The following is a 16,520-nucleotide window of genomic DNA, read 5'->3' as shown; positions in this document are numbered from 1 at the left end:
TTGGTTTTGCTTTGGTTATTTTATGTTTGGTTTTTGTGTTGCCTGTCTTGTCCTTCTGTTTGTAACTTTCATCTTTATTTAGTAGGGAGGTGGCTCTGAGGGGGGTCTAGTTTAAGCACATGTGTGATGTTTTTGGTGTATTCCTTGTAGCTTTACTGTGTACCTTTGCTGTGTAACAGGTGAACCTTTCTTTATGCTTGCATGGTATTGGTCTGAATTTCCATAGTTGCCACCCTCAGATCTCCACTTCCACAACAACTTATTGTCTTAATAAATATAGTTTTCCTGTAATTCATGTCCACTGTGTAGTTACGAACCTGAAAGCGGTACAATCTCTTAAAGATTCCCTGATGCACTAGGCCTCAGGGTGGCGTAGTCAGGCTACTGTGATTGGCCCCTTGGCCCTTCCTATGTACCACCCTGTTACACATGGAGTGTGTGAATTTCAACTTGAATTTATGTAGGTATTGTGTGCACCTCTGTGTCTCTGTGTGTGTGCATTTGTTGAGGCATGAAAGCCAGAGTGGAGGGGAAACACTGGCTCAGTGTCTCCGAGGTACCACTCCCCCCCCACACACACGCATACCCCCTCTTCTCCTCCTCAGTCCAATGTAATGGGAACACCAGAAAGGCAACTTCCTACTCAAGTTGGATCCAAACACCATGTGGTTCAGGCGTGTATTGTCTTTCAGCCGCACGCCTCATAGTAACAGCTTGTAAATGTGGGGTTTGTGGAAACTTTTCAGCCTCTGTGGACTAGAGTGAGGCCAAAATCAACTAAGTCCTAGATAAACGGAAAATGAAGACAGAGAGAGCAAGGGATGAAATGATTGCAAATGTTAAAAATGGATTAACCCCCCACACACACACACACACACACAATATCTGCATAGACAGTCTAGATTTTACCTGAGTGATTTAACAACTGGCAGGCCAACGAAGGGGTGCTTGTTTGATCCGTGGCCAGACAATTCATGCATGATTGATTTTTAGGTACCCATCTCACTGACCACGACCAGACTGCTAAGAGCAGACCACACAGATCCCGGTCAGGGCTGAGCTTCAGTGTCTCTTTGGCTGAATGGATGACAGGGAAGGAAAACTGTTTTAATATTTACTTTCCAGCTCGTCTGCCAGGCGTGGACGTCTATGGGAACAGCATGTGATCTGATGGGGGCTTCTGTGTACATTTCTGCGGCGAACAGATAATTCACGACGTAGACAATAAATAAAGTAGAGTATTTTTGTTTTTATAATATCACACAGTGATAAAGAGCTGTAGTTGGAGTGTGTTTTCTCGGAAGATGAACAGAGAAAAAGTTTAAGTATATATACTTTTTTGATCCCGTGAGGGAAATTTGGTCTCTGCATTTAACTCAATCGGTGAATTAGTGAAACACACTGCACACAGTGAACACACAGTGAGGTGAAGCACACACTAATCCCGGCGCAGTGAGCTGCCTGCTTTAACGGCGGCACTCGGGGAGCAGTGAGGGGTTAGGTGCCTTGCTCAAGGGCACTACAGCCGCGGCCCACTTGTCGGGGCTCGAACCGGTAACCCTCCGGTTACAAGTCCAGAGTGCTAACCAGTGGGCCACGGCTGCCCTGAAAGCGCTGAGTGAAATGACGGCTTCAGCTGTGTTGTTCAGCAAGTGTGATGACATGACAAAACAGGAGAAAGTCATCTATGCGTCTCCATGGCTGGACCAAACAACCATGTTCAACCAGCACGGTGACATAAATCAGCCTTGTGTCTGTAATTAGCTCAGGTGTTGGTGTGTACGTTCTGAGAAAGTGCCACATGATTCTCAGAAAATGTTATTTTGGTGCAAGCATAGCGTTTGAGAGAACAGCTGGGTTAGGCCAAACAGATGGCAGTGTGGACAGTGGAAAGGTCCAGGCAATAGGTCTGTTTGTGAGTGTGAAATGTGTGAAATGTGTGTGTGTGTGTGTTTCTGAGCATGTGTGTGGCCCCAAAAAGAGCCTTGTGGATGTGAGGGTAAAAGTGGATGCGCTGCCATTGACGGCCATCCCCAGGTGAGTGTGCAGGAATGCTGGGAGTAAAAGGAAAGCAGACTGCTGTTTGCTAAAGAGGTGAGGAAAGTGGAGAGCAATCATGGAGGAAAAGACGTCTTCTATTTCTAAGACAGTTTGATGCAGAGGAGGTCCTTGGCGTCTGAAACATTTTAAGTCAGTGATCGAATGAATCATTGTGACCCAAAGTTGTTCCCATAACAGTGAAGTCACACATTTCATCAGTGTGAGACAGTGAAGCACAAACATTTAATGAGTCTCAAGGAAACTAATTGTCTTGTTAACTTCCAGCCAGCTGCTTGTGCTACTTGGAGCAGTGAAGAGTTGAAGTGTGTCATTACAAAGATTATGCAAGGAGGATAGTATCTGAATTACTCCATGTCTGTGAGGGTAACAGTAACATGCTCATAGGTCAAGCAAATTGAGAAGTCAGGAGTTCTGAGATAAATCATTTTGAATTGGTTGCACCATACCGCTGGAAAAAAGGAGACACAAAGTAGCTTTCTGAAATAGCCATTTTAGAGAAGTTAGATGTGTTGGATGTTGTCCAGTAAATAAACCAACCACATAGACAGAGCCTTGTTTTGAGCTATTGGTACATTTCAAAGTTCTACACACCTCTCACATGTCCCTGGGGCAGCTGAATACTAGACATCCTTAAACACAGCCTAAACAGAGGAAAACGTAGCCCATTTGAAATTAGGGGTAACCTATGGCTTATAACTCATATATCTTGTGAATGACGTCCAAGCACCTAAAACATGATGAGGCATTATATGTGAAAGCGCCTCCATGGAAATTGCTGATGATTTGTGACCTGATTCCATCAATCATCAGATGTTAAAATCCAAAACATGGGAATGAAAATCTGATAAATTGTACTGATTAAAATAAACATGGTGCTGGCAGGATGATGTTTAGCTCAAACACAATAGACTGTCAAATCATTCAAATCACTTTGATGGAGTAATGCTTTATGACATTTAAAAATGATAGCAAGTTAACTTCTTGGCCTTTACACTAGCTTGTATCACCTAACTAAAAAAAATAAAAATTAAGAAAATCAAACAAACGAAAAATAAAGAAAGAACAACTAAAGAAAAACAAACAAACCCTGAAGATGTTGGGAATCTGATTGAGCAATTTAAATGCTTTTATAAATTTAGGTTTTATCTGGAGATCAATCTGACCGACCCAAGGCATCCGTAGTAAAGTGTCCATGCAACAAAGTAAGGTGTAACAGTGGGTATATTAACCTTATTCCGCTGACACTCCCCGATGTGAGTCGCGCATGCGTCACTTTGCTACTTTGCGACTACCAGTGCTGTTAGCCACAGAATAATGACATTAGCCTACACAGCAGTAATGTATTATTTAGCGTAAGGCATCACATTTTCACGGCATGATCTCTAATGTCAGTTCTAGATTAGAGGCTGAAGTAGCCTGCTAGCGAGAGACTTCTGTAATATCAATAAAAATTGACCTACATAATGAAGTTTGTTCACTGCTGGCAAGTAAGCAAGTAGCTGCTAGGCTAAGTAAGCAATCAAGCACAACAAAGGCTGTCACTTGAATGGCGTTTGCTAACGTTAGCAATCAAACAATCTTAGATAGCTAAAACGTTTTTTAAACAGAAAAGTGAATTATTTTATAGATTTCAGGTCGGATCCCTTGGCGTTATGCCGTAAAACCTATCAATCTGAGCATGCGTGACTCACATCGGGTAGCGACTCACATCGGGGAGTGATACCGCCACGCCCATTAGAAATGTATTATCTTCCGGTTCCGGCTATTAGGGGTTTGTCATCAGATCTGGCTGCGCCATATTGGAGATACTCGCCTCATTAGAAAGCATTGGCACTGAAGTAAATCCCTAACATCGTCAAGGAAAATGGTTAATTGTACCAATAGGTCAGACTGAGAAAAACATCTGGTGTAGGTATCGACTTCCAAAAGTTATTAAAAAACCAGGGAGAAAGGAGAATAATGCCAGAAGTTATCAGAGGAAGGGGGGAGCTTGTGGCTGAACTTGGTACTTCGTCTCCCTCACCCAACTCATATGGTTCTGCGCTGCCAATAAACTGTAATTTCTCGAAATATCGCGCCTTTTCTTGTGGTCCTGCCCTATATGCCTTTGCATCTTAGACGCATTTTGATGAGCTTTTCTGTTGTTTAGACACGGCTACAATCACGTAAGATATTCAAAGTGCATAATACCCCATTGTACTTCATTCACTGAGTACCGCCAATATGGCCGCGCGTGCTGGGTTACCATGGTTACCGGCCAGAATGTGACGTCCGTGCAAACCCCTAATAGTTGGCTTCATTGGGATAACATGACAGAAGAGGATGGAGAGGAAACAAAAAATGCCATCAGGAGATCAGAATGCAAGATTTTACTTCGCCACCCAAAGCTATTCACCTCTATGGAGTCAGGTAGATGATATGCGGGTAGATGGCACTGTGCGTACCATTAGGCTACTCAACAACAAGAGATAATCTCCCCTGTGTGTGTATTCACACCAAATTGGCCTACCATAACTTCCTAACTCTGCACAGTATTCCATAACTGCATGAGAGTAGGCTATTTTACAATTAACTTGCACACGAGCACACCTTTTGTTTGAGCAGGAGAGAGAATAACACATGCACGCAACAATTACAGATTACATAGGCTACTTGTTGTTTTCTTTTACTATCTATGGTTGCTGGTTGTCAGCACACAATGCTAAACTAATTCACTAACTCAAGACTCATCAAGGATATAAAACGTTTTTTTTTTTTAAACAACAAAAAACAGAAAGGATGGAGGCAGCAAAGCTAGAGGTGTTATTTCAGATGGGCAAGAACAAGGTAGGCAAAATTGATTTTGTCTAAAACCTTAGTGTAGCATTACAGCTGTTCAAAGCCATACGTGAACGGTATGCTAGAACAAAACTAAAGGTAACTTTAGCCTTCATAGAGTTGTATAATGTTGTCCAAATGAATGGGTCGTATTGGCGTTGTTGTAAAGATATTGCATGTGATGTTGTTAGTAGGCCTACTTTTTAGCTGACCAATGCACAAACCTAAAATCGGGAAACGGACAAATATTATCAACACTTTATAAAATATCATTTATGCCTCCCATATGGTATGGAAATATATGTCAGTACATATTTTTAAAAATATATTCTTACCCAAAACCCAGTGCATTATCTAATAATTATTTACTGTCTAAAATGCTAAAACCAAAACACTAGGGTGTAGGCTATTACAGAAACGTCCTAATATAACTACGTTAGGAAGTCATTACAGAACAGCCGCTCCTAAGTCAGTATTCTCCTAACTTCAGATAGGAAAGGTGTATCACAGACACTTCTTAAGTCACCAAAATCCTAAATCAACTTTCCTAAATTTAGGATGACCCATAACTGATGCCATCTAACTCTGCTATCTCAATGTATCACAATAGATGTACTGCTCAATGGGAAGTTCAGACACAATGCAGACAAACATGGCGCCTCCCCTGTTTGCGTGAGGAATAAGGTGAATAGCATTATCCTGAGTTTCCTGTTCTCTGCAGACATCTTCATTATTGTGATTTCAGAGTAATAGTCTGCTATGTGTAACTTCTTCCAATAGACAAGTAATAGGCTACACACAACAGAAGTTCAAAACAAGACTATTTTGCTAGTCACAATGAGTGCAGCCATGTTTATGTGATGTCTGGTTGGTTTTTCTTGGAAAACTCTTGACAGGTAGACATCTCCTGAATTTCCATCTTGGAACTCCATCATACACAGCCATTCTGTAAACAACAGGGGAATGTATGGAGTTTATTCTGAGTGGAGACAATTTCATTTGGCCTGGGCTAAGGTCTTCCTAAGCCAAACCCAGTAGGTATTATAATGTCCATGCAACATACTTTCTCTGTCTTCATCTGATATCAAATCAGGAAAAAAAACAACCTACCATTGTGGACGTCCAACCTCAGTGAAATACAGTGAAATAAAGTGGAATTGAGGTTCTTGCTACATGCACAAGCTACTGTGTCTGATTCAGCCATTCAAGTCAAATATATTTTGGGGGGTAAACTTAGTCTTGTAAAAAACAGAAAAGCTAAATTTGAATTGATTGCAGAAGCCATGCGATAAAATGATTCCTAGCATTACGGTAGACTCCATAGCTGTCAGAAATGTCTTTGTTCTGGCTTTTGTCCAGGACTTAAATGCATGATACACAAAAGAAAAAAAAGACACAGAGGGGGAAAGGAAAAAAGAAAGCCCAGTTGCAACCCATCTCCTGGCTTTAATACTGTAGGTGTTTCCTATTGGAAATTAATGTTCCATGTTCACCTCTCTCCATCTACTGTTCCCTGGTGGTTACGCTATCAAGTAGTAATGTGATGATTTTGCCTGTCCTTTTCTACCCAAGAGGAACAGCAGAGGACTAAAGTTCTCTGCCAGAGACACGGTTGATTATACGTTCATGGAAAATAATTTTTTCCCCCTGTCTTTTCTCACTACATCTGCACAAAGCTCTTTTTAGGAACCATTATATTCTGGAACATTTCTACTGTGCAGATACGCCTCATCAATCGTTCCTTACCTGCCGCACGCACTGAGCCACTCCTCCTTCCCTTATTCTGTCCAGTTATCAGCAACGGCCAAAAAATGTAAATTCAAAGAACATACACCCCTTGAGAAAAGTCACTAAAACACTCGAAAAGGCACATAACTGTCTGCTGAGTTTGCCATCCGCAAAACCCCCCCTCAAAGATATCTTGTGGAAGATCCGGAATGAAAGAGCTTGGATGAGTTTCTACTCCGCTGATGGCTACAATAAGGGGCTCCTAGAGTTCACAACAGTAATTTGATCAAGGTGATGATGTCCTGCATCCTGAGTAAAGATAGATGTTTTCCCTCTTACAGCAACATTCTATGACGTACGTTAAGGCCAACGAACAGGGTTGGAGCTCGTCTGTTTTCATATAGCATGGGGTGCATCCATCTGCAAACCATTATTACCCCCTGAAAGCTAACTTGGCCTACTTTTGCTAATTAGCATTGCTTGAAAAGCCTGTTGGTGGAAGGAAATGGAGAAGCACCACTTTTAACAACCCCCTGGCAGCAAGAGTCATCCGCTCAAGACACTACAATGGCCACGCGCTGCCAAAGATGGAGCACTTGTCTTTTTTTTAATAGGAGACACAGCTGTTGAGTGTTCTGTTGTGTAGACAGAATAAACTGGTGGCTGCTACAACTAAATGTGACTTCAGAATATATTTTACTTGTAAGTTTCTGAAGAGACCTAATCACTGCTACTGTTTCTCTAATCATTACTGTTGTCACACAGAGGTTGTTAAATTAAGAGATGTTTTACAGAAGTTGTTATATCAGAGATGTTTCAAAGTTAAGAATTTTTTCATGTTATTTCTGGACTGGTTTTAGCAACAGTGCTTAGGCTACTGTCACACTGGCAGAGACTACAGAAGTTAATATGTCATAGAGTGTTTATAATACTAATGCCATAAAACTTAATGATGTATGCTGTCGTACAAACAGAATTCATTCAACACTAAATCCGCTCAATTTTTATATATATAATTAAGCAGGTCTTTAAAAGTGATTGATGTGTTTGACGCAAAAGTTCACGGTGGTTGTGGTAAAGGGAGTGTTCTTGTCTCCTTCAGTGTTTAAATTAAGCCCAATTAGTCTAGCAGTTTGTTCTGCCAAATTACCCATCAGCAAAAGTATATGACAGCAGTATGTGTTTATTCAAATTATACAGCATCAAACATCTTACAGTCTATTAGTAATACATGCTACTATTCAATGAGCAAATATAGCACTTTTGAGTTTTCTGCCAAAGTTTAATGTGAAAACCAAACATTGTAATTCAGATAAAGTTGTGTACTTGCCAACCTGACACAGTATTCACCCTATACAGAGTGCTCTCTCCCTCTGTGTATATTTCTAATTCTGAAGACAAATACTGGTCTTGAAGCAAATTAAGCTTATTGGGAAAAGCTGCAGCGAATTATAGTTTGGCTGTAAAGGCACATTCTTCGGAATTACCTCATCAAATCCCTATCCTCATGGCTCATCACGGCTAGTCAGGAATCAGCCTGGGTCACATAAGACCTCAGCCATGTGTGCAGGAACATGCAGAGAGAGAGAGAGAGAAAGATGGTGGTCTCCACCAGTAGCAGTGAGACTGACATTAAGTGGGGAAAGGGGTAATCATATTTTTGACAACGCTTTCATCTTATAGGCCAATCTTGAGTCTGGCGTGAGGTGTTGCTCTGGCTGGCTGGCTTGGGAACAGAGGAGAAAGCCTCCCCCCAGATAGTGGACTTTCAGGACAAGCCACAGCCCAGGACCAGGTCACATTCTTCAACATTGCTCACTGCTATCTGGCTGATGACTGGATCTACTGTAAGATGAAAAGTTTTGCTTAATTTAAAGAGAGGGCAAGAGGACAGCTTGAAAGGCAGGCAAGGGTTTGTGTGTGTGTGTGTATGTGTGTGTGTGTGTGTGTGTGTGTGTGTGTGTGTGTGTGTGTGTGTGTGTGTGTGTGTGTGTGTGTGTGTGTGTGTGTGTGTGTGTGTTTTGTGTGTGTGTGTGTGTGTGTGTGTGTGTGTGTGTGTGTGTGTGTGTTTTATCTACTGTCATAGTCTTATTAGGAAATAATTGCTGCTGAGGTACGGACCTGAGTGAAGTTCAGCCAAGCTACTCTATAATGATACATCAACTACAGAAATTGAGATGACAATCCTTCACAACTCACAAGTTATCAGGTAGTGATTATTACACCATATGCCACAGAAAACTAAACTAAAGCAGAATGATATGAGTATATTAGTATAAATTGAATTAAAGTGGATCCAAAAAGAGATGGTGTTTCATAAGTAGATACATATGTAGTCTGTCTTACATGTTCATGTACAGCTTACAGTTTTCATGTTTTAGAAAATATTTTGTTAAGTTTGGTTGGGACATAGAATTTGTTAGATAAAAAAAAACAAAAAAAACAACAACACTATAATCATGAACCTATCAATGCCCTGGCTTTGATTCTTCCTGTATAAAATGCAACATAAATCTGAACGCACAACATTTTTAAAACTTGTCTTGCTGGCCAGACTTCATTTCTATGTCTCCATGGTCCACTGCCTGCATGAGAGAGTCACTGGTTTACAACACTGACTATTACACCATCAGGGCTGTGTGGATTTCAGAGGAAGCCTAGGTCAAAAACTTCCCTTGGACAGAACAGGCTGTGAAGTCAGAAACATCTGAGGTACATTAAATAACACGCTTCCCTCTAAATGATCAAAAAAGCGAAACAACACAAAACCGGAGACAGGCCCAAAGATGAAGCTGCTAGTGGCTGGGATGTGCAAGGTAAGCATAAAAACACTGCTTGGTGTGTGTGTGTGTGTTTGTGTGCGTGTGTGTGTATGTGTGTGAGAGAGAGAGAGAGAGAGTGTGTGTGTGTGTGTGTGTGTGTGGGCGGATGGAGAACCCAAGCCTGCCGATAAGTGGCAGTGACTCACTTACCTGGTGGCTGCTCTGATCTCAGATCAGCTGTGGGGCAGATGAGTGTGGCAAGACACTGCACAGGCTCTCTGGGCCATTAGTCATCAGCCTGTCGGCAGCCCCGTGCCTCTGAAGCTGTCGAGAGAACAATTACAACATTTACAGCGCCATCGCCAGACCACAGGACATGGTCTAGACAGCCAGCTCATTAACGGCGTTGATGTATAGTATCTTTCCATTGAGGCGCTGATTATTAAGACCGGAGATCCAGGAAGGTTGTTTTTGGAAGTTTTCATGGAATATCATCAGGACAAAGAGACGTTGTTCCTCTTCCTTACTGCTAATTGTCTGAATTATACACAATGTTACATAAATTCACAAAAAATGATGTTTTGGTGTCTGGTACATTAACACATAGAAACAATGTGATTAGAATGACTTAATAATAATGTGTAAAATGAGGTTGTCATGTGTTCTGATGCTGAGATCTGACTGAGCACCAGACGGTGGCTGTGTGAGGAGTTTGATCGTGTGAGGGGGCTCTTTAAAGGGACACACATGGCCTCACGGCCGGAGTATAAACCAGAGGAGCCACTAGCGGGGGCAGAGTTCACACTGGCACGCCAGCGCCTCGCCCTCACTTAGCCAGGTTCACAAATATTTCGCACGTCTGGCCCGGCCGCAAGCCTGCTTCGTCTCGTGAGGTTGACAGCGTTGTTTGCCTGCCTGTGCACCCGCACCGCATGCTGCCTTCCACGGAATGGGGTTTGGGACACCGGATGCCGGTGCGCTGTGAACACCTGCAGGCACTCTACTGTGCCGTGTCTGTCCACACCGAGCCAGTGAGAGAGTCGGACGATGCCGACATTTTCCCTTTCCCTTTGCGTTCCACAACACGGGAGCCTAGGGAGGGAGGCTAAGGAGCCTGCACACCTGTCACAACACAAAGCTGGAGGAAGACATCATGACGGTCCATTAAAATCCACTCCACGAATGGAAGCTGCAGGCTATCTCTGCTCAGTGAAGAGCAGCAAAGATTACCCGCTTCAGGCTGTTTCCGGGGACAAAATGGTGTCGGTTCTCTCTGCACATTAAATGCGGATGGGAAATGTGTGAATCGCATTTGCCAGGAAGGCAAAATAACAACAGAAACAGGATCAAACAATCTAAGTGTTTTGTGGTGGAATAGCTTAGCCCCTTTGACACAGAGAGACTCTAGGGGTTAACAGAAGTGCACATCTCTTTGCGGAGAACTCTGTAAATCCTGAATTTTATTGTGCTGCAGATCACGTTATGAGGTCATGTGCCGTGTGGAAGATGGATGCTGTGGATGAGCTCTCTACCTGTAAGTGAAACTGCAGTCCTTGTTTGGTGAAGCCACTCGAGACTTCAAACGCACAGGCAATGAAAAACAGACATATTTATTCCTTTAGAGAATAAACGGCTTTTTGCAGTGCAAAACATTGTGTTCTGTGGAAGATTAGAAACAACTGCTCAGCAAATTGCTAACAGTCTCTGAGGCTGGCTGGTAGGGTGCGGATGGGGGTGGGGGGTGGGAGGCTCATACATTTACACCATGGTTGGTGGATGGATCCTGTTGAATACAACACTTTCCATGAAGATGTCCAGAAACAAAACAAAACAAAAATATATAAATATATATTTGTAGAAGAAACTGCACAGAACACAGAGAATATAATAAAACAAACCTGAAACAATACCGCTTTGCCATCCAAGTCTTTCAGAACAGCCCCAGAGATGTAATTTATAGACAGGTCACATAAAGGGGTCAAGGCGACTTAGATTGCAAGGCCAGCACTCTGCACATATGTATAGATCATTGCAGGCATAAATGCTCTGTATGACACTAGAAATAGTAATGAGTAATACAAATTTGTTGATTTGATATGCTTGCTGCTACAGTTCCTGTATTATTAATTGAGTGAGTCATATCAGTGACCGTGACAGGGATAATAGCCTCATCAGTTTTTTTACACAGGCACATCAGCAGGCACCTTTTGGCTCCTGTCAGTCAGGCCGTGTTTCCTGTGGGGTCCAGCTGTCTCTGTGTCTGTCTCTGCCACTGATGGCCTCGCTGAGTAAAAATAGCCAGGCTCTCATCTGACCTCGATGTCAGCTGGACAGACAGACCCTTTTCTGTCATAAGTTAAGAGTCTGAATGTAATTCTGTGTGTCCCAAAAATAAATCATTATGTAATGACTCTTATCCCTTTCTCTGTCTATCCACTTTCTCTCGCTCTCTGTGTGTGTGTGTGTGTGTGTGTGTGTGTGTGTGTGTGTGTGTGAGGGAGAGAGAGAGACAGAGAGTAAGAGAGAGACTGCATGTGTGCTTGCACAAACCCACATGCTTTTAACTGGTCTGCTGGATTCAGTCCTGTCCTTTGTCCAGGTAGGCATTACAACCTCTGTTGTCGGAAACTCCAACCTAGACATGCTGGCAGTTACAGGAGCCACAACCACCAGGTCGGACTCAGACGGGACGAGCTTCCTGAGAGCATTGGTTCTGGTCCAGAGGCTGTTACCTAACAGTTGTCTCGGGTCTAGCAAAGCGTGTCCTTGCCATAACCATTGCCCATACTCCTTACCCTATGGACAGAGCTATAGAGGGCTAATTGAATGCCCAAATAGGACACTGAAGTGGACAAATGAAAACAGTATAGTGATCACACATTTTTACACATATAACACACATATGAACTTAGATATACATAAACATGTATATACATGTACATACACATACTGTACATGTTACTCAGTGTCTTTTCACTCTCTTTCAAACAAACAAATACATATAAAACATGCATACAAGGATACAAGGATACAAGGAAGTTTATTGTCACATGCATATAGTTACTGGAAGTAAGAAATGCAGTGAAATTATGTCTGGTGTCAGCCTATTTGTGCATTAATGGGGGTAAAAAAGTGCAGTAGAAGAGGGGTTTAGTAGATTAAGTGGCAAGGGCTGCATAAAAAAGGTGGTGGAGGATTGGGATTGGGTGGGGGGCACCAACAAGGAGCACCCAAGAGCAACAGGGGCAGGAAAAACTCCCTTACCAGGGAAGAAACCTTGGGCAGATCCACGGCTCAAGGGCTAACCCAACTGCCAGGGTCTTGGTGTGTGTGTTGGGGGATGACAGGGGAGATGGGATAGTGTGCTGTGTGTATGTGGGGAGAGGGCAGTGTGCAATATGTGTGTTGGAGAAGCTTCCTCATGAGACAATGTGCTGTGTATGTAGGGGGCAGGGACTTACTATTGCAAGCAGAGTACTGTATGTAATGTATGTGAGTGATGACAGTGAAATGTGTGTGTGTGGGGGGGCAGGACTGTGGAGCAGTGACTGTGTGTGGGTGTGTGTGTGTAGTGTGTAGAGGTGGGTAGGTGGGGGCAGTGTGCTGTAAGTATGTAGAGGATGTGTGTTGGAGAAGATCCTGAAGACAATGTGCTGTGTATGTGGGGGGGCAGTGTGCAGCAAGCAGTACTGTATGTGAGGATGACAGTGCTGTATGTATGTGAGCAGTGATGACAGTGATGATGTAAGTGTGTGTGTTGGGGTCAGGGACTTACTATTGCAAGCAGTGAAGTACTGTATGTAATGTATGTGAGTGATGACAGTGAATGACAGTGTGTGTGTGGGCGGGGAGTGGAGCAGTGACTGTGTGTGTGTGTGTGTGTAGTGTGTGTGTGTGGGTAGGTGGGGGCAGTGTGCTGTAAGTATGTAGAGGATGTGTGTGTTGGGAGAAGATCCTGAAGACAATATGCTGTGTATGTGGGGGCAGTGTGCAGCAAGTATGTAGAGGAGTGCTGTATGTATGTGAAGTGATGACAGTGATGATGTAAGTGTGTGTGTTGGGGATGGGGGTGGGGTGGGGGTGGGGGGGGGGCAGAAAGGCTAGGCAATCAAGGACATGGGTAGATGGAGGAGAAATCAAAAGTAATAAATAAAAAGTGTGCAAAAGTTGGAGAAAGTCAGATATGTGTGTGTGTGTGTGTGTGTGTGTGTGTTTTGGCGTGTGATGAAATAAGAAAATAAATAAAAAGGTCTGTAGCATAGGGAGAGGGATGTAAACGTGCTAAAAGTCTTGTAGGTGTGTGTGGGTGTGTGTGTGTGTGGGGGTCATGAGTGCTGAGGAGTGAATGAGTGCAAAGTCAGTATAGTGTGAGTTCAGAGTTCGGATGGCCTGGGGACAAAAACTTCTCCTGAGTCTCTCAGTTCTGGCTTTGTGACTACATAGGCGTCTTCTTGATTTCAGCGGGGTAGGAATAATCCATTGTTAGGATGAGAAGAGTCCTTCAGAATCTTTTGGGCTCTTAGGAGTACTCTTCTGGAATAGATATCTTGTAGAGCAGGGGAGTTGAGTTCTTATAGATACGTTCAGCTGAGCACACTACTCTCTGCAGAGTACTACAATCTCTAACTGTGGAGTTCCCATACCAGGTGATGATGCTACCAGTTAGAACACTCTCAACCGCTGAAGTGTAGAAGGCCTTCATGATGGATGTAGAAACTTTGAATTTCCTTAGCTGGCGAAGGAAGTAGAGTCGTTGTCTGGACTTCTTCAGAACATATTGAGTGTTAACAGTCCATGTTAAGTCTTCAGTAATGTGGACACCAAGGTATTTAAAACTTGTGACTCTCTCTACAGGTTGCCTGCTGATCATTAGTGGGGTGTAACTGTAGTTCTGCTGCTGCCTTCTGTAATCCACTACCATTTCCTTGGTTTTATTGATATTCAGTGTCAAGCTGTTGGATTGACACCACTGTACCACCTCATCAACCTGATCCAAGTAGAACTGTTCATTGTTGTTACTAATCAGGCCCAAGATCACTGTGTCATCTGCAAACTTGATGATGGAGGTATGACTACTGTTGGCTTTGCAGTCATGTGTGTAGATGTTGTACAGCAGTGGACTCAAAACACAGCCTTGGGGAGCACCAGTGCTGATGGTTAATGAGTCAGATGTCAGACCCCCACTCTAACCACTTGTGAGCGGTTGGTGAGGAAGTCAAATATCCAGTGACACAGGGTGGTGTTCAGTCCTAAGGCCTTCATCTTTGTGACCAAGGTGAGAGGTACTATCGTGTTGAATGCTGAACTAAAGTCAATGAACAGCATCCTCACATAATTCCCATTCCCCTCCTCCAGGTGAGTTAAGGTGGTGTGCATGAGGTTTGAGATGGCATCCTCTGTAGACCTGTTGGCTCTGTAAGCAAATTGGGGGGTCGAAAGGAGGCAGGGAGGGATGAGCAGATAATGTTTTTCACAAGCTTCTCAAAACACTTCATCACTGTAGGCGTCAGGGCTACTGGGAGGTAGTCATTCAGACATGATGGACTTTTGTTTTTGGTACTGGAACAATAACAGACTGCTTGAGGCAAGTAGGAACTGTCTCTTGAGCCAATGATGTGTTAAAGATATAAGTGAACACAGGAGCTAACTGAGCAGCGCAGGATTTCAAAACCCTGTTAGAAATTCCATCCGGTCCAGTAGCTTTTCTACAATTTACCCTCCTAAAGGCATTGCTCACATCGACCTCAGAGACACAGAAAGGTGCATCCTCATTTGCTTCACATGCTGCAGCTAGTCCAATATAGTCTGTGTTTTTCATGTCAAAGCGAGCATAAAAAGCATTAAGTTCATCAGGAGGGCTTTACTCACATTCATCATAGGAGGGGACTTTCTTTCAAAGCCAGTGATGGTTCGGAGTCCTTTCCACACTCGTGCTGGATCACCCTCCAAGAAATCAGCTTCAACTCTGTCTCTATAGCGCCGCTTAGCATCTTTAATTGCACACACACACACACACATGGACAGACAAACACACACAAACACAAAAAGAGAGAGTGAGAGAGAGAGAAACACACACACACACACTCACATACATACACATACACACATGCACAATGACATGATTATGAATAATTTCCAGCACACACTGGCCTGTGGCACTCAAATAAAGGCGACTCCATTCAGCGACTCCCTCTCTCCATATAAAGCCCATTGTAAACCCTCTCATTTGGCCCCCTCTCTTTGGTGCATCGGCGGGGAACAACAGCGCAATGTAAATCAGCAAATAATGCTAAATCAAACAGCATGGCTATTTGCAGAGCCAGCACATGATGCAAGCTCTGCGAGCTAACATGGTGTTCTGGAGACATCATAGAGAAACATGTCACCGGGCCACAGGCTGGCTCTCCCTCTGTGAGAGCATGGAAAATTCTGTAAGCGTGTCGGCTTAAGTTACCACTGTCAATAAGTATTCAGAGGTTTATAAAAGGGCCTGTTGCCATGCTGCCAAGAGTGGTCAGTTTGGCCTGGGCTAATTTCTCCGTGCAGGATACAAAAGGCCCATGAGACATCGCAGTGCCCTCTGATGCTATAATTGCATCTGTGTCTTTATTCTGTTCCTAGAAATAATCATGGGACTAACATAATGACCTGGCATGCTGGCGGAAGGGAGAAGGGGGCAGGTTGAAACATAACATACAGCACATATACAGAAGGACAGAGAGGGACAGAGTAAGAGAGAAGAGAGAGAGAGAGAGAGAGAGAAAAGGGTTGGTGTGTGTGTGTTTAGGGGGGCTGGGGCTGGGGGGTGGCTGAGGAGAGGGGAAAGAGAAAGTCACCATTGTACAGTGCTGTATACCTACAGTATAAACGAGAAGGCTGATCACACCTGGAAATCCCTGGGAGCAGATTTAAATTGGCACGAAGGAAGAGAGGAAGGGGAGGAGAGAGAAAGACAGAGAGAGAGCAAAAGAGAGAGAGGGAGGTAAGGGGGGGCATGAGTGATAAACCCTGGATGTTGAATCACAGAGTGCATGTGGAATCTGATACGGCAGCTCCAAAGCCGCCTGCACTACCGCTCTCTCCTCACTCACCTCCACTTCGCTCCGTCCCCCACCATCGCATCACCTTTTACGACAGCGGCTCGACCGCACT

The sequence above is a fragment of the Alosa alosa genome, chromosome 9 (assembly GCF_017589495.1).
Source record: "Alosa alosa isolate M-15738 ecotype Scorff River chromosome 9, AALO_Geno_1.1, whole genome shotgun sequence".
NCBI lineage: Eukaryota > Metazoa > Chordata > Actinopteri > Clupeiformes > Clupeidae > Alosa > Alosa alosa.
This window is presented reverse-complemented; position numbering follows the sequence as displayed.